General features: G+C 39.4%; 1 long non-coding RNA gene across 1 annotated transcript in view; it reads right to left on the bottom strand.

The window, feature by feature from the left end:
• Positions 1–20021: 20021 nt before the first annotated feature.
• LOC140896384 (uncharacterized) overlaps positions 20022–23060 on the bottom strand; it is a 104164-nt gene continuing 101125 nt past the window's right edge. Inside the window, exon 2 of the long non-coding RNA XR_012154536.1 lies at positions 20022–21933. This is a non-coding gene — a long non-coding RNA (uncharacterized LOC140896384). The remainder of the gene's footprint in view (positions 21934–23060) is intronic.

Below are 23060 nucleotides of genomic sequence, written 5' to 3'. Positions count from 1 at the left end.
TCTCCCCTTATGATCTCTGTCTCTCCACCCACACTTTTGGTATGTTTGATGGGGCTCTTTCATCCCCCTCCCCCCCCCCCACTGTTCCCACACAATTTCACATGTGGTCTGAGTGGGGCACTTCCTGCCGTTAAAAAAAGCAAAACCAAGACCCCTGCAGAAACAGCCTGCGTGCAGAACACCCAAGTTGACAGAGTGTGAGAGAGAAGGCCTAATCCATACCAGATGAGACTGCAGTGGCCTACCGAGCCAGGCCAAACACAGAGCAGAATACAGAACAATTCCTTTTTTTTTTTTTCCCCTTCTTCTTCTCCAAGTGGACACTTCAAAACACTAGAAAAATATTCCAAAGAGCATGCCCTTAACTTTAAACCGATATTGTTTGGGTTAAATTGCCTACTATGCAATGTCCTTTCTTCACTTTCAAAATAAACCATAGGAAGCATTAATGCAAATACTACATAAACACACATTCATTCCTACATTTTAAAATCTGCCCTAGCACTTGAGCCCAGTCCCTTTTTGTTGCAGTTTAATTTGATGTGAGAACCAGATGTATCTTTAAATTGCAGACTTCACAACCTTCTTACATGTAAACAGGAGAATATCTGATCTATATCTGACAAGGAAAACTACAAAAAACAATCCATCTAACTACACTATTTTCTTCTCACTCTGGGGTATGTTTATCATTTTAATTTCAATTTTATCCAATTTAAGAATTACAACAAACGAAGAGATGGATTTAAGCAAAAAGCTCAAAAATGTGCCTTTGACTTGGAATTTTATGTGGCTACTTTTAGTTGGTTATGAACTGTTTAACACTCAGATCTGGTATCAAGAGGGGTGAATCATAGGTAAAAATCCGTACATATTTCAAATCATAGGTAAAAATCCGTGCATACAGGGAAATTCAAACCAACTTATATGTTCTTTGAATATATTAAGGTACATTTTAAAAGTGAATATAAAGAATCAAATGCATGATCACAAACTGCAGATGTTTACAGTTGCAAGATAGGATTTAAATACCATACTGGCCCAGATTCTGATGTCACTTGCAATGGTGTAAAAATGGAATAACTCGAGCTTATTGGTTGTTCCAATTTTATGCCATTGTAACTGGAAACAGAATCTTACCTAATTATATTCATGCCATTTTCAGTATTTTTTTAAAAATTCTTTATTTGAAGGATATTGTAAAAGAGCTGGTCAGGAAATAGTTTTGGTTCCCATAAAAACAAAAATGGGTTAGTTTTCATCAAAATTTTTATTCTATAGTTTTTAGCTTTTCATTTAAAAAAACAAATCCCCAAGCCTCAACATTTTTCAGGCAAGCCTTAATTTTTTTTTTGACAAAACCTCAACCAATGTAGTCAAAATTGACATTTCCCATAGAAATTTCCATGTTGATGAAAAAGCTATTTTTTCATGGAAAAAACATTTTGAATGACAAATTTCAAACAGCTGTTCATTATATGCCAGAAATGAAATGACTGGTTTGGGGATTTTAGCTATTTACTTGCAAAATCACATGTATTTCCATTCATATGTATATACATGGACGTAAAATATAAATGAATGCATCTATTTACAAATAGTAATGTTAGGCTGATAGCCTACAAGTTGCATTTTTTCTATATCTCGAAAGAATTTCATTGCCAAAAGTGTACATTACGTCACTAACTAGATACTTTGTGTTCTAGGATTTTGCATAGTTTACTGTACCATTGGCTCTTCTGGGGCCCATGAGAAAGTCTTTTGGAAAATGCATGCACAACACACCAGTTATTCCGAGAATTGTCATATACAAAAATGAAAGGATTCATCTGTGTGTGCCAACTGAGAAGAAAATGACTAACACACACACAGACAGAGAGGTAAGGTTTTTAAAGTGGTCATCTTTGGCTTAGCTCTGTTCCCAGTGAAGTGAATCAGAGTTTTACCACTGGCTTCAATGGAAACCGTATTAGCCCAATGCTAAATGCTTTTTAAAATCCCTCCCTGGAGGCTTAGATAAGCTGTGTATACACAGCTCCAGAGAGAATAAATTTATATGTTGTTCCTGATTGTACTACAATCATCTCTTCACGTTATCGTGAGGATCAATTATCCAATTAACAGAGCATACTCAATAAAATACTGTGTCAACTCCTTGGCAGAATTCTCCATTGACTTCAATGGAACCAGGTTTTATCCTATCATATTTTGGGGCGTTGATCCTTCAAGTCCCTGAACTGTGCACAGCTGGGTATATAGGGTTCCATCACAAACAGAAGCAAAGATCACACACATGGGCTCCAGTAAGGTTGAATGCTATGCATAGCCCTCTGCAGAGGTAGAACGTTTTAACTAACTGGGTGTCTGCTCCTTTAGTACGAGTGCCAGGTTAGAAAAGTTTCAGAGTAACAGCCGCGTTAGTCTGTATTCGCAAAAAGAAAAGGAGGACTTGTGGCACCTTAGAGACAAACCAATTTATTTGAGCATGAGCTTTCGTGAGCTGCAGCTCACTTCATCGGATGAAGGGGACACAAAAGGGCACACAACAGCCATGTCTGAAGAGATATGGGGTGAAATCTAGGCCCTGCTGAAGTAAAGGGCAAAACTCCCATTGGCTTCAATGGGCTAGGATTTCACACCAGTCTTCTGTGATCCTTAGCTATGAACTCCTCTCCCAGATCTTACACCTATAAGTAGGAGGGATAAACTTATAGGACCACACAGCAGAACCCTTATTAATTCAGGACTCAATTTCCCCATCCTCCCCGGTCGGTTCATCACTTCTTATCTCCTTGTTTCCCATACAAACCTCCACCCCTGAGCTGTGTGGTAGGATCAAGTCCACTGTGATTACTCTAGTGCATGCCAAAAATGGTGCACTCATGCAGCTCATTAGGTCAAAAATCCACTTCTCTGAGATGTGCTTAAATACATATTTACACAGTAATATACCTGATGACAGCTTTAGAGCTATTACAATCAAATGGGTGAACAGTACACATTAAAATATTGTCTCAATAAGTATTTAACAAGAGAGACAGTAATGACTCCAAAAATTGCTTTCCCGCTCTCATTTCTTTTGTGTTTATGGCCAAAATGAACACGAAAATCCCAAAAGAAAATTCACAAGCAGAGTGAAATGGTATTAATCATGCAGAATGATGCCCGAGGGATGGATAGGCATACTCCCCACCTCCACCAAATAGACATTTGGCAGGAACAGTGCATGAACTGAGCAGCTCTGATCCACCACCGCAACTTATTTAGGCACCCTTAATGGCTTACTGTACAGCAGAGGTTCTCAAGCAATGGTCTGTGGAACACTGGTGGCCTATGGTAATTTAGAATGTTACATGATTCTGCCTCTTACCCTTATTTCCAGGTGATTGAAAGAACAGCTGGGATGGGGAGATTAAAGTAGGAGCAAAAGGAGACACTGGGCCAGACCCTCCACTGATGAAGATCAATTTAATTTAATTCACTTCAGTGGTTCTATGCCAATTTATACCTACTGTGGGCTCTGACCTGGTGTGGTTAACTTGAGGGGAGGGGGGGAGGAGAGAGAGTACATATCTTGCACTGAAAGACAGTTAAAATGCACAAGTATTTGCCAAACACTGTAAGTAAATACTGTAGTTGTACAGAAATTTTATGCAATCTCAGCTGAAGGTGAGGTACTCCATGGGTTGCATGGGGGAGCTGGCCCCGAGTCTTTCTTTCTATTTCAAAGTGGTCTACACTATGGAAGATTTTGAGAATCTCTGTGATGTGGGTGCCCAATCCTGCAGCATTACTCCTGTGAATACTGAAAGCCTTCTCTCCTGCAAGCCTGGTGCAGAATTGGGACCTCTAAATATTCGCATTCGGATTTTCATCCCGGCCTTTGCTTCTGTGGGGTCTTGTTCATGAAATGTAAGGACACAGCTGAGTTAATGAATGCACTTAATTACCCAATGTGCAGCCACAATAAAGCACTTAGGACTGGATCCTATACCACTGACTTCAGTGGGTACAGGATCAAGCCTGTAGACAACTAAAGGATGTAAATTACACCTACACACACACACACTTATTACAGGAATAGAATAGAACAGAGATTGCGGGCACAGAAAATCTGGCCAACTATATCTACATGTGTGCGTGCATACCATTGGTTCCACTTCTCTTACCACTGTTTATTGTGCTATTCTACTTTAACGTAGAGAAAGGAAAAGTTCACTGGCAGTTGCCCTCTCCTATGAACAAAACCCCTATTCTACATTTTTTAAAGCCTGCAGCTGAATAAACGAGAGAACCTGGCCTTTCTTTACAGGCAAGGGCTGTCAATATTATATGATGCTAGAAACACAAGGGAAGTGAGTCAAGGAACGAAACACCAAGATTTTCTGTTTCAAATACCAAATGTTTGAAGCCAATGTTAGGCCGTGCCAACATACCGAGGAATGAATGCAATGTGCAACACAATCCTTTCGACAAGCTGAAAGACACTGGGGCTGGATCCTTGGAGTGTTGGTATTAAAAGCCCTTTTGAAACTCTGCTTTGCCCTTTGGGAGGATAATAAGCAAGAGAAGTTTGCTAGTAAAGATTATATTTAATGCTATGTTTCGGATGCCTGGGCAAAATGTCAGAGACAACACAACTCTACATGTTTTTTCTCTGTTTCAGCTTTCTGGAAGGGATTTTTTTTCCCCCTTTTCCTTTTTTTTTTTTTTAAAGCATGAATAACCAAAATATCATAAATGGAATAATTAATCTCTTTTTTTGCCCTGGGATTTCAAAATGCAGCATCTTATTGAATAACTCTTCTATTTAAATGTAACCCAGATGCTGCTCCTGCAGCAATCATAAGCACAAACTATGAGTTTTAGTTCAGGTCATAGCCAGTTTAGTTATTTGAACTTCTTTAAGTGGCCTTGCATCCCAGCTCTATCATTTGTCAGAGCAGGGGCAAATAAGGCAGATGATGGTCACTTTTTAAATTGAATTTTAAAACTCTGCAGAAGCCAACAAAGGTTGCAGAGAGCCACAAGTTCTACTGTGAGATCAAATTAATCAGTTTCAGATCAGCTATATAGGCAGATCTAGGGTTTATTTACACTCAGCAATTTTTGAGAAGGGATTTTTTTTAACTCATCACTATTCTCATTATGTAGAACCTGGTATCAACACCAGGTAGCTAACGGTGACTGTATCACATTAAAGTCCATATTCGGATGCTTTACTCGTGTTGAGAAGCATGTTGCTTTGCAAATAGTCACATTGAATTCAGTGTGACTTTTTTATAAAGATGAATAAATTTATTGAAATCTGTTCCTAACAGATCTGTTGTGTATTCACACCAATTACTGTATATATATACATGCTGCTTATTATATAATTTACATGCTATTTATTATGACCTCATGTGTGGTAATTATGTGTACGTGTGTGTAGACGCACACACACCACAGACCCAAATATACGGCGTACAAATTCCTTTACGCCATAATCTAAATTTCGAAACATGATATAAACTGACAAAGGGGAAAAAAGCAGAGGGAGACTGAAAAATATACAAAATATGCATTAGAATGGACAAATATGTAGCCTTGATATGTATCACTCATTCAGAGCTATACCACATGTGGTGAGTAATGTGGCTTTGCAAACCAGACTTTATAAAGCTCTTTCAAGAACCAATGTGGCTCAACCATGTTCACTAGGACCACCTTGGGGCAAGAGGGTAGGCTAATTTCCATGGTCCATTCAGTCTCCGGCTTCTCTGCTGACACTGCTTAGTAGGGAGAAAATTAGGTCCCAATTATTTAAGAAGTTAGATGCACATTTGCATGTATACATGCTTTTGCAATGACAGGCCTGATTTCTGAGAACAATTATTGTATTTATACATAAGAAATTGCATGTGCAAATGGCATCCTATGCGTCTAAATTCACATTTTGACCACTCACATTTTGAGATAACTTTTTTTTAATTGAGCTCTCATTGCCAGTTCTTATGGTGGTTTAATGAGGTGGCATATGGTACTAGGAGTTGAACAGAGATAACCCCATTTCACATAGGCTACCACAGAGATGACATATGGCAACAAGTTTCATCACTACTAAACTGGACTGGATTTCAGCTCTTTACAAGATCATAGATCTGAGCCTACCTACCAACCCTTGGTACCACCACCAACTTCCCTATACATGTAGAAAGTTCATAATAATTGTTCATTTTAAACTAGGTGAAAGGGCTTATCTTGCTTTAGCCTGTTTTGTTTTGTTTTTTAGTTCAACTTATAAGACCAGTGTGACTGTCCTGGAGCTTGATGCTTGAATTTAAATGTTTTATGGGACATAATTCGCTCTCATCTGGTGCGCCTCGTAAAACGAAGAAGAGAGGTGGCTGCATCCATCCATCCACTTAAGAATGCTTCCTTCCCTTTTATCCATCTTTTTACAAGACCAGTGCTGTCTCTTGTTGTTTTCTTAGCAGTGATCTGGTGAAAGAGAAATAAAATGTCACAAGAGAAATAAGATGCAAATGCCGTCATTTAAGAAAGGAATTAAAGGAACTTCTTCCTTGCCCTTTGCCAGTATAGATTTGCTGCACACCAGCTTGTACCATGCAGCTGTTTTGGGAATGAGCAGATCTAGAAGCATGTGCAATATTTTCCAGTTTCCTGATGGGCTCCATTTAATGTAAACATGGTTTAACTTTTTAACTAGGTCATTAAAAGTGTTGGCAAAAAGGTGCCACTCATGTCACCGAGCTGCCTGCTGCATCACTGTGATTGTTATTTGTCAATGCCATCTTAGAACTTTTGCGCTCAGTTAAGAAGTTCCAAATGGTTGATGCTGAATTGAACACAATGGGTTGAGGGGTTTTTTTCTTTTTCACAGTTCTTACTGTGCAATAAAAGTCACTTGCTGCCTCCTTATATCAGATGAGCCAGGTATAAGTAGTGCCCATGAACATTTGTCCACTGGCTTTTTTGGGGGCGGGGGAAGGGGGGCAGGAAGAGAGTCTGATATCCAGAACCTGTTATCATGATAAAAAGAAAATATATTAAATTTTAAAGCCAATAATTGGTAGGTTTGTAGGCATTTGGCTTTCCATTTATAAACAGAATGAAAAAAAAATACAGAGACTTTATCCCAAAGGAAGATTAAAATCCAAGTGTTCAAACAATAACCTAATTACTAAAAAGAAAAGGAGGACTTGTGGCACCTTAGAGACTAACCAATTTATTTGAGCATAAGCTTTCGTGAGCTCAGCTCACGAAAGCTTATGCTCAAATAAATTGGTTAGTCTCTAAGGTGCCACAAGTCCTCCTTTTCTTTTTGCGAATACAGACTAACACGGCTGTTACTCTGAAACCTAATTACTGTAATCCATTACCGTGATGGAGTGATTTCATCTTCACTGTCCAATGAAACAAGACTCCCAGCTACTGAATGTGCAGGAACAGATGGAGGGGTGTCAGGAATGATAAAAAACTCCTGAGTATAAATGTTACAAATAGGTTAACAGAAAGGAGTGGCGCCATGCACATCATAAAACTCTGCTAGGCTTGTCATGTTCAGAATAAATCTTGATTTTGTAATGGAATAACTCTGCAGCTCCCTGCATTGGGTTTCACAGGTGATTAGATCACTGATGTATGTGGCAGGATTGGGGGCATGGGGAGGGGGACCTTACAGGAGAAGCCTTAAATGACCTCCGTTAGCTGCTTTTTGATAATATGAGGAAAATGTAGCTAGCTAGCAGGATGTATATCTGCAGGACAGTTTTTTTCCACCTCCGTATTTGGGAAAGCAATCAGTTCAATCACAAAAACCCGTTCAGGGCCTGCCTGGCAAGTCTGATGCTGGGCCTCCTGGGGAAGGTGGTCTGATGGGTGAACTGGTGAGCAGGCTTGCAGCAGCAAAAGTCACCTGTCATCTCCTGTCAAAGGGAAGGCAATCCTGCAGCTTGCTGAGACCAGCCATGGAGTGAGCATGGACTGGGGAATCAGGACATGCACTGGTTCAGAGCAAACCCCCACCAACTCCACCAGACTCCTATGGAAAATTCAGCAGAGATTAAAGAGGTCCCTGAATGGTTGAATCCCAGCGGGACAAGCTCATCTCCTGACTTCCCAAGATGGCTCCCCACTCTCCTGGGCTAAGCAGATCTCAGGTGCAGGGCAATCTAGCCACCACTCACTCCCAGTTTCATTCAGAACATGGAACTGACTTGTTAACACAGCATTTCTTTGTTGTTTTTTTAGTTCACTATTTCCAAACTCTGTCATGCAACAAAATGTAACTGTTTACTTGAACAAAGCTTCCCTGAGACACCAAACATGTATGAACAAGTGAGGAATCTCCTTAACTAGCCAGAAAAACCATTAAACTTCATCTCAGGCTATGTACCTATTCATCTTTCTTTACTTGATTCCTTTTAACACTGAAAATACCCCATAGCTCTTGAAATCCTCAAGGTATATTGGCAATGCAGAGGTCAGTAACTTGATCTCAGTGCTAAAAAGACACTAACAGTTCTTGAGGGTAAAGGAAAGTTCCTTAATGATTTTAGCAGATGAATCAGAAGAGAAGAGGGAGGGGTCAACTGGCAAATCCCATACTACCCAACAAAAGATAACCTTTGACTTCCTCTGACTCTCTGAACTGTGGTGCCAGCAGAATCCTGAGTCCTTTTGGGACCAATAAATCCATGGGTGTTCATATCAGAGATCCTATATCCTGGCTGTAAAACATGAGAATCTGAATTCAACCCAGTTGTTAAAAATTGTTGTTGATAAACTCTCTGGGGTTCATTTACTAGTAAAATGGGATCGAGCACTGGAAAGGATGCTATACAGAGTGCACTGAATGGCTTCCTTTTTCAAAAAAAAATAATCCAGTTTCTGTGCTGGCTTGCAAAATAACCAAAACAACAAGTCTTTAGGCCAAATTCTGTCCTCAGATACATGCCTGCAGCGTGTGGAGAAGTCAATGGGAGTTGCAAGTGTTTATCTGAGGGCAGAACTTGGCATTCACTGTTGTAACTCAGTGACTTCAGGCACTAGACCTGCTGCTGCAGACATTCATATGAGAGATCCTCAACCATCCCTTTAAAAATGAATTCTATTGGAAGAAAAATTAGAAGATGAAGCAAGTGATCTTTTGATTATAAAAAAAAAAAGATTTTGCTATTTTTGTTTTCAAGAGCAGGAGGTGGGTGTGGGTGCTCTGTGGGATTTTTTGTTTAAATTTTGTTTCCTTTTACAGAATTCGTACATATTTGATGTGAATATTCCAAAATAAGCACTCTGATTAGCCATTAGCATGACGTTTATGCTGTGGTATGGTGAGAGTATTTTTCTTAAATCTGTAGTCAGCTGCAGACCAAAGCTTAAAGTTTAGAGAAAGAAGACCCTAAGGATTAGAGCACAGAAATTCTGCATTCTTTTCTCAGTTCTCTCCCTGACTTGCTGTATGACCTTGGGCAAGTGACTTAACTGCTCTGCCTCAGTTTACTTCTCTTTGAAATTAATCACAATAGTATAGTGAGAGTTTTTTAATCAGGGCCCAATGGAGAAATTTGTGTACATAACTGCTCATATGCAAAATACACACCCATCTGGGGGGGCATGAGTACCATGAATGCACACACAAATTCCTGTGTGTGCAGATGGACAACTGAATGCATATCTGTTCATCTGAATGCATAATACTGGATTTATATATATCTATAGCCTATGTGTAATAATAGATGAATTGTTTATGAGTTCTACTATAGTTATTTTCCTTTATTTATAAGACTAATATGAATAATAATGCTGTTAGTTTGGCAGCCATTTGATTTCAGCTCTTTCAAATGGTATTACACCTATTATACCTGCAAAGCTGTTTTTCCGAAAACTAACAGACTTAAGACAAAAATAAATAAATACATAAAGCAGCCTCAGCTCTAGTTAGGGTCGTCAATTTTGGTTTTGATGTATTCCTGGAGGTTTCATCACCTGACATAATCTTTCATTAAAGATTAATCTTTAATTCCTGGAGACTCCAGGACAATCATGGAGGGTTGGCACCCCTAGCTTTAGGAGGAGGAGCATGGTGGCAAAAGAGATTGTTAGCAGGAATTTCACCAAAAGTTTCAGTTGGTTTACTTTGTGCTTTTAAAAAGTTTGTAGATCCACAATGCGGCCACCCTATGATTGACATCTTCCCTGTACTGCTGACGTGACCCAGCATGCACCATTGTAGAGATACATTTTCATTCAGTGGTGTATATCTCTCTACAGTTTTTGTTTTTATTGTTCCTATTTTATATCCTACTGAATAGTTGTTTCTTGGCTATCTGTTATTTCTTATCTAATCAGATATCAATTTGTCTCTTCCACCAGTGCAGTGATGATGTGGAGCTTATCAGCTGAAAGCTTAGAAATGCATTTATTATATTAACTGAGGAATTTTGTAATGAATATAACACAGAAAAAAAAAGGAAGAAGAAGAAGAAGAAGAAGAAGAAGAAGAAGAAGAAGAAGAAGAAGAAGAAAAGATCAATGGTCATAACTATTCGCTCTTGCTTTGAATCCAAAAGGAAATATTCCACAAAGAACTTTTTCCTGATGGCAAGGGGACAGGAATGCTAAGATGGCAGATAGGATACCTATAAAAAGTTATATTTAAATGACAAGGGTGTGGGAATATGGTAGCAGAAGGAAATGGTATTTTTAAATGAATTATTGTAAGAAACAGGGTTCCTAGTCCTTAAAATCTGCCTTTTAAAAAAATTTTGGTTCATCAAGATTGATTAGCCCCAATACCTTGCATTGTTTATGTTTAGCTGTGTGGGTAATAACCTCACAAAAGAATTACTTCAGTAATAATAAAAAAACAGCATCCCAGCATTCAGCGAACAACCCTGGAGGAACATACTGGAATGGATCGCTCAGAGCAACACTCCAATAACAAATTAGTTAGGGTGTGCAGCCGACCACTCCTGAGCTACCCAACAACAACAAACCCATGTGTGCAGCCCAAAGCATTCAAAAACAACCCAAGAATAACAAACCAGTTTGCATGCCTGATGGGAGAAAAGAAATTCGGCAAGGAAAGAGATTTCAGTTTGAATTGTCCAAGAGGTTATTATTGCCAACCGTGTTAAACCATTGATGTTTAAGAATAATACCTTTTCAGAGCCCAGTCCAGTTCCCATTGACTTTACGAAGAATAGGAACATGTCCAATGTATCCGCAAGATGTTCTTTTGGTGTTGAGGACATACTGTTTATCAGTGTACTACCTGTAACTAATGAGCCCACTATGGCAAATGGAAATATTTTTCATGTCCATTTGTTAAGGGAAACTTGAGGGGGAAATGGAACCTGCTTAATTCTTGGCAGTAAGATTGTACTTGCAGCAACCAACTACCCAAGAGTACTGAACTGAACAAGGGCTATAAAAGCTAGAGGAAAGGTAACAAATCTCTTCATAGTTCTCCTAGTGTGAAGAGACACCCCAAAAAAATGCTTCTGAGCTGAATAAAAAGGAACTAGGTGCTCTATACAGGAAACCTGAACCAGTGGGAGCCTTCTCCCTGTAAAGCCTTACTTCAGGAACATCTCTCTACATATATTTGTATCTATAACACATTATGTTACTGCGCAAACTGGTGGGTTAAAATTTTCAAGCCCAGATTCACAGCTTGGGCCTCTGCAAAAATTCTGAAACAGAAATCTTAAATTTTTAAACCACACCCATCTCTGAGCTCCTGAGAATTCTGAACACAGCCCAACTCAGCGAAAGTTCAGAGTGAGCCATGGATGTGAACTTCCCAGTCTGGGCCCATCTCAGATAGAATATGTACATCCCAGTCACAGTAACATTGAATCTGCTATAGCTGGTCCTTAAGATGATGCAATATTTGATGAAGAAAATCTGAGCTCTGGTCTGAAACATGTTCTTTAATATTCAAAGACTTCAGATACTCTGATACAGCCTTTTGACTTAAACAATGGCCTATTGAACCACTAATTCATTTTTCTTGTAGTGTAGTCTGACCAAAGGAAAGCTGGAAAAGAGCACTAGTGGAAAGACTTTTACAAGGCTCCTCTGTGGGGAGATTTGGATTGGAAAGGGATGACTAATAAAGCCTAAACTGTGTAGGTTTTTTTTTCTTCTTGGTAAGACATAATTTATAGAGTCACAGGATATGATTCTGATCTCACCCTGGTGTAATTCCATTGAAGTCCATGGTGATACTCCTGATTTACACCAGTGTAACTGAAATCAGAGTACAACCCATAGTTTTAGGGTTTTTTAAAAATTATTATTTTAAACCTCCCACACTCCAGAGACCTGAATGGAGAGAAATTTATTACACAGATGGAATGGGAATGAAGCAAATTGGCCAAGGAAATCATATGGAATATCAGCCTCACTACTGAAGACCAGGAGAGAAGAGGGGGAATTACCCCCAGTTAATCAGAAATCCCACACTTCTGTTGCTCAGAAAAGTGATGATTCCTTTGGAATTTAGATTCATGGTGAAGGCGAAGGTCGGGGCTGAACATTAGCAAGATACCTACTTCCATTGGCTGCTGCCTGTCTGGCCAACCATACCAAAGGAGTTTCCTCCCTGACAATGAATAGGAGCAATGAGTGAGCCAGTTCTCTCAGTGCCAGAAATTATCTAGATTTCATAGCCATCTTGATGTACTTAGAAGATCAATAGGGCACAGAGATACATTTTTCCAAAGACTTTGAGACTGAAGGTAAGCCAAGACTCACGAGAACAGATAAAGAACACCAAATTATTCTATATATGGATGAAATATCAGATCCTAAGACTTCCATTTATGAGAGGGAGAAGTATATTCTAGGTTCATCGTATTTAATTAAAGTGTGATCAGGCTATTGATTTTAAGTGGAAGGTGCTCAGATACTATGGCAAAGGGAGACAATATAAAAACCCAAAGACCGACAGTTTGAAGGGAATTGTAAGTTATCCTGACTTCACATTTATCATGGTTCGAGGAAAGCTTTTCAAACCTTTAACAAAGAGGTGGTAGATGTGTTTTCATGGCTGGCCTGCCCTGCTACTAAAAGCAGGTGATAGATGGAGTTAAAACTCTTCTTATTGTTTTTCTTTTTGTGCTTTGCAGTGCAACAGATTTAGTTTTAGGAGCTGTTCTGCTGTCCCAGAATGTAATTTACAACGAAGTCATGATCAGCCTCATTCCTGGGTATGTAGGATCTGGGTCCATTAACAGTCTCAGCTCCAGCGAAGGGGGAGTCCCAGCCAAACCAGCAATAGCTGTGTGATCTGCTGGAATAAGCACAGGGGTAGGAGCCAAGCAGTCCTGAGTTCTAAGCTGGGTTCTGCCATTGACTCATTGTCTGGCCTGGGGCAAGTAACTTCACCTTCTGAGTCTGAGTTTCTTTAGGTGTAAAATGGAGATAACTATGAAAACTCACTTACCTCAGAAGGGATTAATTAACTAATGTCTGTACAATCATTTGAACATCTTAAGTGCCAGACCAATGATTCAACATATTGTGAGCTCCACAGAAAGCCAGGTAAAACCAACCACTGGGCAGTGCTGAGGAAGGGAAAAATGTGAGGTACAAATTTCCATGAGATTCAGATCGTTCCTGTCCCTGGGCAAAACGCAAAGTCGAGATTGGTTTCAGAGTAACAGCCGTGTTAGTCTGTATTCGCAAAAAGAAAAGGAGGACTTGTGGCACCTTAGAGACTAACCAATTTATTTGAGCATGAGCTTTCATGAGCTACAGCTAAAGCTAAAGCTTATGCTCAAATAAATTGGTTAGTCTCTAAGGTGCCACAAGTCCTCCTTTTCTTTTTGCAAAGTCGAGATTGTTATCTGTGAAACTAGAAACCGTGCTAGAATGTTATTAATTCAGTGCTTTTCATTTTCAGTTTAAATTCAGTGACATTTTAAGAAAATACATGTATATGCTAGATGGATATGGCTTCTGAGGATGTGCAAAGACAGAGGCGATGCACAACATGGAACAATAACTTATTGCTTTCAGCAAATATCAGTACCAAAAAAATGACTTCTTTGCCACATGGAATATATACAAAAATCCCAACCCTGCATCCTTTTTCAAATAAAAATTTCCTAATCTCACGCTACGGTACCAAACACATAAATGTATAACAATGAATGGAAAAAGAATAAGGTTCCTTTGTATGACAGTTGGGTTAGAAAGGAATGATTGGAAAGCCTAAATTGTAACATAAGAAAATTCCATTTTAGGGATCTGATGACATTTTAGATGAGCTTTGCTCTTGTGGTTTACAATACCATCATACTGTATATCTAGCTGAAAATGTATCCTTGTATGAAATGTTTTCATAAACATTATCCATATATTATTTTCTTCTACCATCGTCAGAGTGGTTTCTTTTATCATTAGATAAAGGGTACAAGTTAACATGGCAAAAACAAGCATTCTTTTAAAAAATCTTTATTATTAATTTACATCTAAAAATTTCAAAAGGTAGCATTGGAGCAAAATATAGCCATTGGAAAGCTATGTCAGGAACTGCAAAATGTTACACGTGACTGATTTAGTCAGGCTGTATGACACCATTTGCTTATGAAAAATGTCACAAAAATGTGGTACTTTGAAGGCACAATAATATGAAAGTGACTTTGTCTGGCATATAAAATGATCACTGCGAACATCCCACACTGTCTGGGTGGATTGAAAAATGTATTTTCTTTACATTCTATTCATATTATTCAATTAGAGCTTGATCAAAAGGAATTGAAGTCAATGAGAGAGCCTTTCCCCTGACTTCAGTAAACTTTGGATTAGACCCCTAAATTGTAGTCCAGTAAATCTAATCTAATAATGAGTGGATCAAAAAATTGAAAGTCTAAACAAATCTGCTTTGTTTTTAAAATACACAGTAAGTAGCAGAAGAAAGGCAGAATTTTTCTGCAAATTTATAAGCTTGCTTGATTAAAAGGAATACCAGAATAGTTTTTTTAAACACTGGTATGACAGAATGTTTGGACTTCACACATACTCGGTAAAAGTCTACATGATAGATCAGAAGACAGAGTGCTTCCAGAGTAACAATACATATGAATGTGTTGAAACTATTGTTTCTGTTATCTTTTTATTGCTACTGGGAAGCTTTTGGTGGCAAAGCAATAAAGCTATTGCCAGCTACATTATTAGTCTCAGGCTAACATCTGCAATTACTATGGAATAAATGGTTTGCATCACATATGAAATATATACAATTAAAATGAGGAACAGATTTCACTATTACTCTCTCTCTTTCGCTTCTCAAAATTCTGTGATTTTTTTTCATGGAATATTTGTGCTCTGGAAGAAATGTAAATCGAAGTGCCCATTTACAATTAGTGACAGGTGGACCTCAAATATAGCTTGCAGGTTCTGCTAAACTACTAAAAATTCAGATGCTTATCAGAAATCTATGGAAAACTTATTCAAACCTCAATAGAAAGCAGGATCGAAATGTAACAAAAGGAAGCACTTATGAGGTTTCCAGTACTTTGTGCAGAATGCTGCCACAAAGATCATTCTCTTAGTCAGTTGCTTTAACCACATCACCCCTCTCTTTGAATCCCACCACAGGCTCCCCCACTTCTCTAGTACATCAGAACACACGCTGTTTGTTTTTGCTTTCAAGACCCTTCACGGTCTATCCCCACACTGCCCATCATCTCTCATTCACTATTGAAATGTTGACACCCACCTTCGATTTCTGGGGCTGCCACAGACACTGGCAGATGGCATCCAACCCTGTCCCCACATCTTTGCCAACGCCCTCCTCCTATGTGTTCCCAGACTAAGGTCTAATTTGTGGGAGGGTCTTGTATAAATCCCTTCAAACCAGGATGGATTTCAGCCTCACGGAATATATTACAAATCACCTTAATGTAGTTGCCAAGTCCTGAGATCAGGGCTCTGGGTTTCTCTGTTGTTGGTGTCATAAGCTCTGATAGGAATTCTGACAATGAGCCCCCTACTTGATTCAGTGGAAACTTTATGAACCCCAGACTTGTACTTAATATTCCTGATGCTATCATTGGAGGAGAAATGAACTCGGGTCTTTATACGCTTACCACTTACAAAGTGTTTTTATGTCTTCAAAGCACTGTGCAAATATTTAATTAAAGTCTTGATAGGTAAAATGTTTTTTGCATTTTGACTTTAGATAAGCTATAGTCAGTGTGGTGGAAATTGATTAAGCTCCCAACCAAAAAAAAAAAAAAAATAATCCCAGTTTAATAAGAATCTAATTTGGAGCATACATTTGGTTTAGAACTGAATGAGCATTTTTTAGTAAATGTATTTATTTATCCATTTTAATGTGATTTCCTCTTTTTTCCTGCATAAAGACAAACAAATACATTCCATCCTGAGTCAAATGATATAATATAGGTAGAACAAAGTTACATGCCAAAGCCAAGTTGGCCAATTAAACAAAACCCCACTGTCAGGGGGCAATAGAAGTGTCCAATTCTTTCATCCAAGTGTTTACAGCTTATTTCTGAAATATGATTCTAAGTGGATAATGTAGTGCACAGCAAGAGCTCCGTGCATATAAATACTTTCCTGTTTGTGATTTTTTAAATCATAAGACTTTGAAATACAATAATTTTCAGTCTTGACACAATCAGTGTAGATGAAATGAAGCCAGTTACCACCATTTCACAGGGCTGCAGCAATCCTGGAACCTGAACAAATAATTCCTTGCTTAAAAGTAGAGGCCTCAAATGTTCAAAATAGAGTGACGAAAGCTATACACCTAAATTAATAGTGACAGATCTGCAGAAGTGTTGGGCACCTATCATTCCCCCACTTTGACTTCAGGGAGTGTTCTAGATTCTCAGTCCCTCTTGAAAAAATCAGAATATTTTTAAATATTTAAAATATTTTAAAATAAAATATTTTAAAATACTTTTAAAAAATCAGACAATGTACAACATTTCATAAGTATAAGCTCTCCAAAATGGGTATAGGATAATGACCTAAGCTGTCAAGAAGGTGCAGGGGAGACAATTGATGCAGTAGGTGATTTTAATTCATACAGCGGGGCTTTGGGAAAAAGTGTATTTATAGGTATGCAATAGTGCCATGGATTGTATAGCTTTTAATGCAACTTCCATGTGTTGTATTTATTTCCTGATACTTCTCCTAAATAATCTTAATTTTTTCACTAACTTGGTATTTGACACCACACCCAACTGGTCTGCAAGGGATGCTTCAGACTTCCATCTTTTGTGATTATCATATTTTTGTCACTGTTTCAGGACTAGAATTATACGTTAAATTGTAGATTGTCATGTACAGATCTTAACCGTCCCAGTTTTGGCAAGTATCCCTTCCTCAACCCATGGTGTGTTGTCTTCTTAGAACGTAAGCTCTTCAGAATACTGGGTTTGTGTCTTCCTACGTCTTTGACCAGAACCTAGCAGAATGGTACACTTTGGCTAATGGGGCATCTGGACACTACTGGGTTTTGACCACGAAGACTAATGCACAGATATCAACACATAGCTAAGGTGCAAGTTACACTTGCAATAAAAAATTAGGTGCCCAAACTTGGGCCCATAATTTGGAAGTCTGGTTGAAGCCATTTTAAAAATCTCCCCCCAACTGCCCATTGTATATCACCAGAAGTTTGAACTGAGATAATAAATCAAGATGTTTTCCTCTTTTGTCAGTTTCCTAGTACTCTTGCTATTACGGTGCACAAGCAATTCACGCTGGCAGAGTTTGCTCGGAAATATTTTGGAACACTCAGAGCGCGGGAATGCAGCCATTAGCATACAAACACGCATATACATTTGGGACCAAGAGCTTTTTGGGTGCATTCAGTACATTTTTAATAACTAGCTCATTGGCAGGACTTTCAAAAATTGTTGGTCTGCTGCACCAATAAACAGAGAGAGCTAATTCCTTTCCGTTAAGTTTGTTATTGATTGTTTTCGCTACTTGCTTCACTCAGAGAAGCATTACGACCCAATCTCCTTAATAACTGAGATCTAAGAAGTTTTCTCATGTTGAAATGTTTTGTTCTGATCAGCTTATATAAAATGTTATGCAAAATTGAATAGAATTTACCATTAGGAAATGTTCCTGTTATTCATTCAGAATTTTCATTTGCTTAATTTCATATCCTAAATTTCCCCTTATGCCAACCAAACAATTCCTTTCCTTCCTCCATGTTTTACAACATTCATATACATGCAGACAGTCATCACATCCTCTCTTAGTAATAGTTTGGCCAAGTTATACATAGTTCTTTTAATCTTTTCTCATAAATCAATCCCTCTAGACCATTCATCATTTTTATTGCTCTTCTCTGAATTCTCTTCAGTTTGTTGATATCTTCCCAGTATTGATGTGGTCATAGTGGAGCACACTATTATATGTATTGTCTCACCAGTACCCTGTTCAGACAAGCTATCACCCTCCCCCCCCCGCCCCCCGGCATGATATTCCATCTCTGCCTATGGAGCCTCTAAATCCCATTTGGCTTATTTTTGCTGCCATATCACATGACAAGCTCAGCTCAAATTCTCTGTCCGCTCTCTGTCTTTACATTTCTTTCTGCATAAATGTGTTTGGGCTCTTGATTTTTATTAACCAGTTCTTTTCTTTTAGGACAAATCACATTTTACTTCCTGCCAGGATTTCTAGCTTCCATGTTTTATTCCTGTGTCTTCACTGATGCTTGTCACATTTCTCATTCATCTGCAAATGTAATTAACATGTTTGCCTCTTCTTCCAGTTTATTAATGAATACATTAAATAAATCTAGACTTAACTCCAATTCCTTTGGAACGTTTCCCCCAATCCGACATGCTGCCTTTAATCATTATCTTGTTTGTAATACTTCAGCCAGCTCGGAGACCACAGATGACTACTTATATCCAGACCAGTTCAGATCAATCTTTCATCATTTTACGAGACTACCAAATGCTTCACTAAAATCCAGACAGATTTGCCCAGAGCGCTGATGTTGTTGTACACTGCACTGCTGGCCAATTAAAGCCAGCATACCTGCCATAGGAGGGTCAATCCATTTCAGGGAGATCTTCTGGCGGCACAGAGCCAATCATGAGATTTCTACCGTGCTACTCCTCCCTCCTGCCAACTCTACTGAGTTCCAGCTACCAAAGCACCCCCTGGGGACTGTTGGCAGCTGAGGTAATTTAGGACAGTTGTGGGCTGCTCTGTGTTATATTAAGAGATCTGCTCAGGACAAAGGGAGCTGAGAATCAGAGAAGAGGAAAGGCCAAGTGGGCTGGGCCATTATGTCTACTGGTGTTCTGTCATCTGCTAATTCAATAATTTGTACTTTTATAATTTTATTAAAAAAAATAAAGAATAAAGTTAATCTGGCATGATTTGCTCTTTGTAATCCCTGGCTCATGTTTCCATGATCCTATAGATGTTCAGATATTTGTTTTCTCTCTTTGTTCCGGGGCAGATGATAGATTTATGTTCTATCTAGTGTGTAGTACGACCCCTGGATACATAGCAATCAGTGATTATTGACATGCCTTGAACAGCATCCCTCCTTGGCAAGATGATTTGGAAATGGCATTTACAAGAGGATGGGGAAAGATTTTTTTATTTCCTGGAAGGAAATTGCAACTGCTCTGAAGTTGGCATATGTCTGACTATTACACCATCTAAGGTTCTGACTTTGAGAGCCAACAGTTAGTAACAGGGCAGATGCTTCAGTGTGAACCAAAGTCACATGTCCTTCAAGGAATTTCACCATGAAGCCATTCACATATCTGACGTTAATTCTCATTGGGTCAAAACAATAATAGGAATAAGTGACTTTTTCAGTTTCTGTTTATTTTTTCCCAGGCCACAAAACATCCATCTATTATGTCATTTAAATTAACCAAATAACAGATGCCTGCTTTCATAACAAGGTCCCAATGCTGTTTCATAAATAATAGCATAAGAAATTACAGACACAGACTTTACCAAAAATGAAAAAGAAAGCCATATTCAGTTTTAATATTTAATGTTTATCACATGATTTGATAATGCAAGAAACATGTTTCTTCATAGTTGGGGGCTCTGAAAGCAACATTGCCCACTGAACTCAACATAAAGCTAGCAAGGAGGAGTTCTTATGTCACCTCGGCCAGATTCTCACTGCATGGCCTTGGCTAGATCACTTGATCTCTCAACTTCTATTTCTCCATCTGCCAAATGGGTATTTAATTACTCACACAGGTGTTGTACAGATCAGTTTGTTTGCATAGTGTTCTGGAGACATGGAGCCTGATGGACCTTGGGTCCGATGTAGTGCAATGATTCCTATGTTATCACATGTATTTAGGGCACAATTCACTAATATGCTCTGGCTGCTTTGTACTGATCTGGAGATGTAAAGTCACCCTGAACCTGGTTTAACTGGCTGGTTAAACCAGACTGATAACTGATTTGCACCAAAGGCATGGTGTAAAACAGCTGGTGCATACCAGCAAATCTGGTCCTTGTTTTATAGTTATTTGCATTTCTGTAGGGCTCATTACCTTAGTATGTGAGCACCTTACTATATTAAAGATACATCAAAATAGCCCAGGAAGTTGGAGCTCTGCTTTCTGCCGGAGGCAGATTCCTTTCCATTGGGTTCTTTTACAATCACTAGATGACCCCTGCCTCCATAAACGAAAGTGCTTGGGAACATAGCAGGGTGGGGAGCAGAAATAGAATTGATCCCTGGAATAATTGTTCTGTTGTCCACTCATGGCTTGGAAAATGAGGGTTTTTATTTAAAAAAGGGACCCAGTTTTCGATTGGCAGCCAGTGCAGTATTTGAAAGTGTATCCATATCATTCAGCTCGGCTTCGGAGATGGGCCAGTCAGTGCAGAATTCACCTTTTAAAGTGTTAAGCACTGGTTCTCTGCATCAGTCATGGTGGCTAGTGGGTTTTCTCCATAGGTCAAAAGTGAGGCTGAGCAAACATATTTTCTAAAGAACGGTGGGGTTTGAACAACAACAACAAACTGCACTGAGGTTTATCACTTTTTAAATAAATGTGACGGTCCCCCTGTGTTCGGAGAGGATTTAATACCAGTTTGCTCGCAGTGTGAGGCGCATCATGAGCCATTTTGTGTTATTTCTCTTGTACGCGTTATGCAATTGTGGCCCACCCTATGGGGCTACCTGGGGAAATGGCAGGGAAAGCATCATGATAGACACACTGGGGTTAGGGGCCTGCTGTCCGTTTGCTTGTTCTAACACAACAGAACCATCTCCTATCTTTTGACGCCAGCCCTCTTAAGTAGGGAACATTGAGCTAGAGGGAAGGAGAAAAGATGTCTCTAGTCTTACTTCCGGCCACTGCCACAATCCAATGTTAGCCAGCAAGAGCCCAAACCTCAGCCACAGCAGCCACAGTGTCTAGGTGGGATAACTGTCAAGGGAAAGCAGCTTTGTAATGCGTCCCTAATTCTTTATTGACTTTGAGAAGCTGAGAGTTGAAGGGCTGGGCAGTGGGCTCGACAGGAAATACAAATAAGAGACCATTCACAATGATGCCTGAATAACCATATTCTTCTATGGGAAAACAATAGAATAATAAACTACTTACAAGCAGGCTTATACATATGGGGTTTCTAATCATTGTTTGTATATAAACGCATTCTACCCAACTAAATTGGAACATCCATGTCCAGTTTCCAAAGGCTTTACAAGGTTACATTTTAACCTGGCTCTTCATGCAGTTAATTCAAATGCTTTCCTCCCTCCTTGTTCATTTCTTAGTGGTTGAAGTCTGTAGGGTCTGTACATCTCAGGATCAGGCCCTTAATGACTTGGACTTGCAGGTTTCAGTATCTTTCTGCATTTGGATGCATTGTGGAATCAGGCATCCATGGCTAGTTGTCCTTCTCAATTTCCCCCAGGTGCTACAGAAAAGCAAAACAAAGAGCAGTAAAATTCACACACATTGTTAAGTAAGTAATCTCAGTGGAGGTGAGGTTCTTTCAGCAAAGGAAAGGAAAAAAATACACTGAATATGAAGTGGCAAGCTGTGATTTCTGTGTCTCTGCTAACTCTGTTCATTTTATTTTTACATTACCCTCCAAACCTACTACTGTCTTACTGTCTATTTCACCCCCCTATTGCAGCCTGTCTGTTGTGTAGATTGTGATTTCTCTGTCTTCTTTGTTACGTTTACAGGCCCTAGCAACCGGGGGACCTGATCCTCGACAGGGATCCAGAGGTGCTCTTGTAATAATAATGCTAATATAGAAGAAAGTGTCTGAGAATGAGAGATTTTAACAGTCAAAGGAGAATTTGAAGTAAGGGTTTGGAGGAGGATATGAGGTAGTTTTGCTGAGGTTTATAGGGAGCTCCTCCAGGAGACTATGGCCTCTCCCACTTTTTACTGGCCAAAAGGGTGAGTGACAGGGGGTGGGGGGCAGAGAGGAGTGTGGGGGAGGTGGGGTTTTGAAGGCAGTGCTGGAGCGGGGCATTGGGGAAGGGAAGGTGCAAGGGCAGGGCCTCAGGTGGGAAAGGGGTGGCACAAGGAGCAGGGCCACAATTCGGGCACTGGTGGGCCCCTCACTTTTAGGGACCTTCTGCCGCTCCTGAGCTCCTCCCAAGCATGAGAGACAGCATGGGAGAAAGCATAAAGGTGCTTATTTGAAAATGTATGTGATGGAGGCTGGTATCACGGACCGACCAAAGGCAGGAATCCACCTTTTGACATGAATGAGAGGTGATAGGTAGGGTATCCCATGAAGGGCCTTGAAAGTTAAGACAGGCAGCTTATGGTTAATGTGATAGAGGGGTGGGGGGGGTGGGCAGGCAGTGATGGTATTCAAAGAGAGAGGATTAACCACCACATGGGCAGTCAATGATCACAGCACCATGATGGGGATACTGATGTGTCACTTAGCCATGCTGCTCCTCTAGGTAGCTCCTCCCAATTTTGAACTTTTTACCACTAGCAGCACCTGTGCTAGGCCTGCCTAAACCTGAATAACCCGGGACTCAATCCAGCGCAACTGGTCACTGATTTTTAGTTATT

This window comes from Lepidochelys kempii, chromosome 12 (assembly GCF_965140285.1).
Source record: "Lepidochelys kempii isolate rLepKem1 chromosome 12, rLepKem1.hap1, whole genome shotgun sequence".
NCBI lineage: Eukaryota > Metazoa > Chordata > Testudines > Cheloniidae > Lepidochelys > Lepidochelys kempii.
This window is presented reverse-complemented; position numbering and strand designations above follow the sequence as displayed.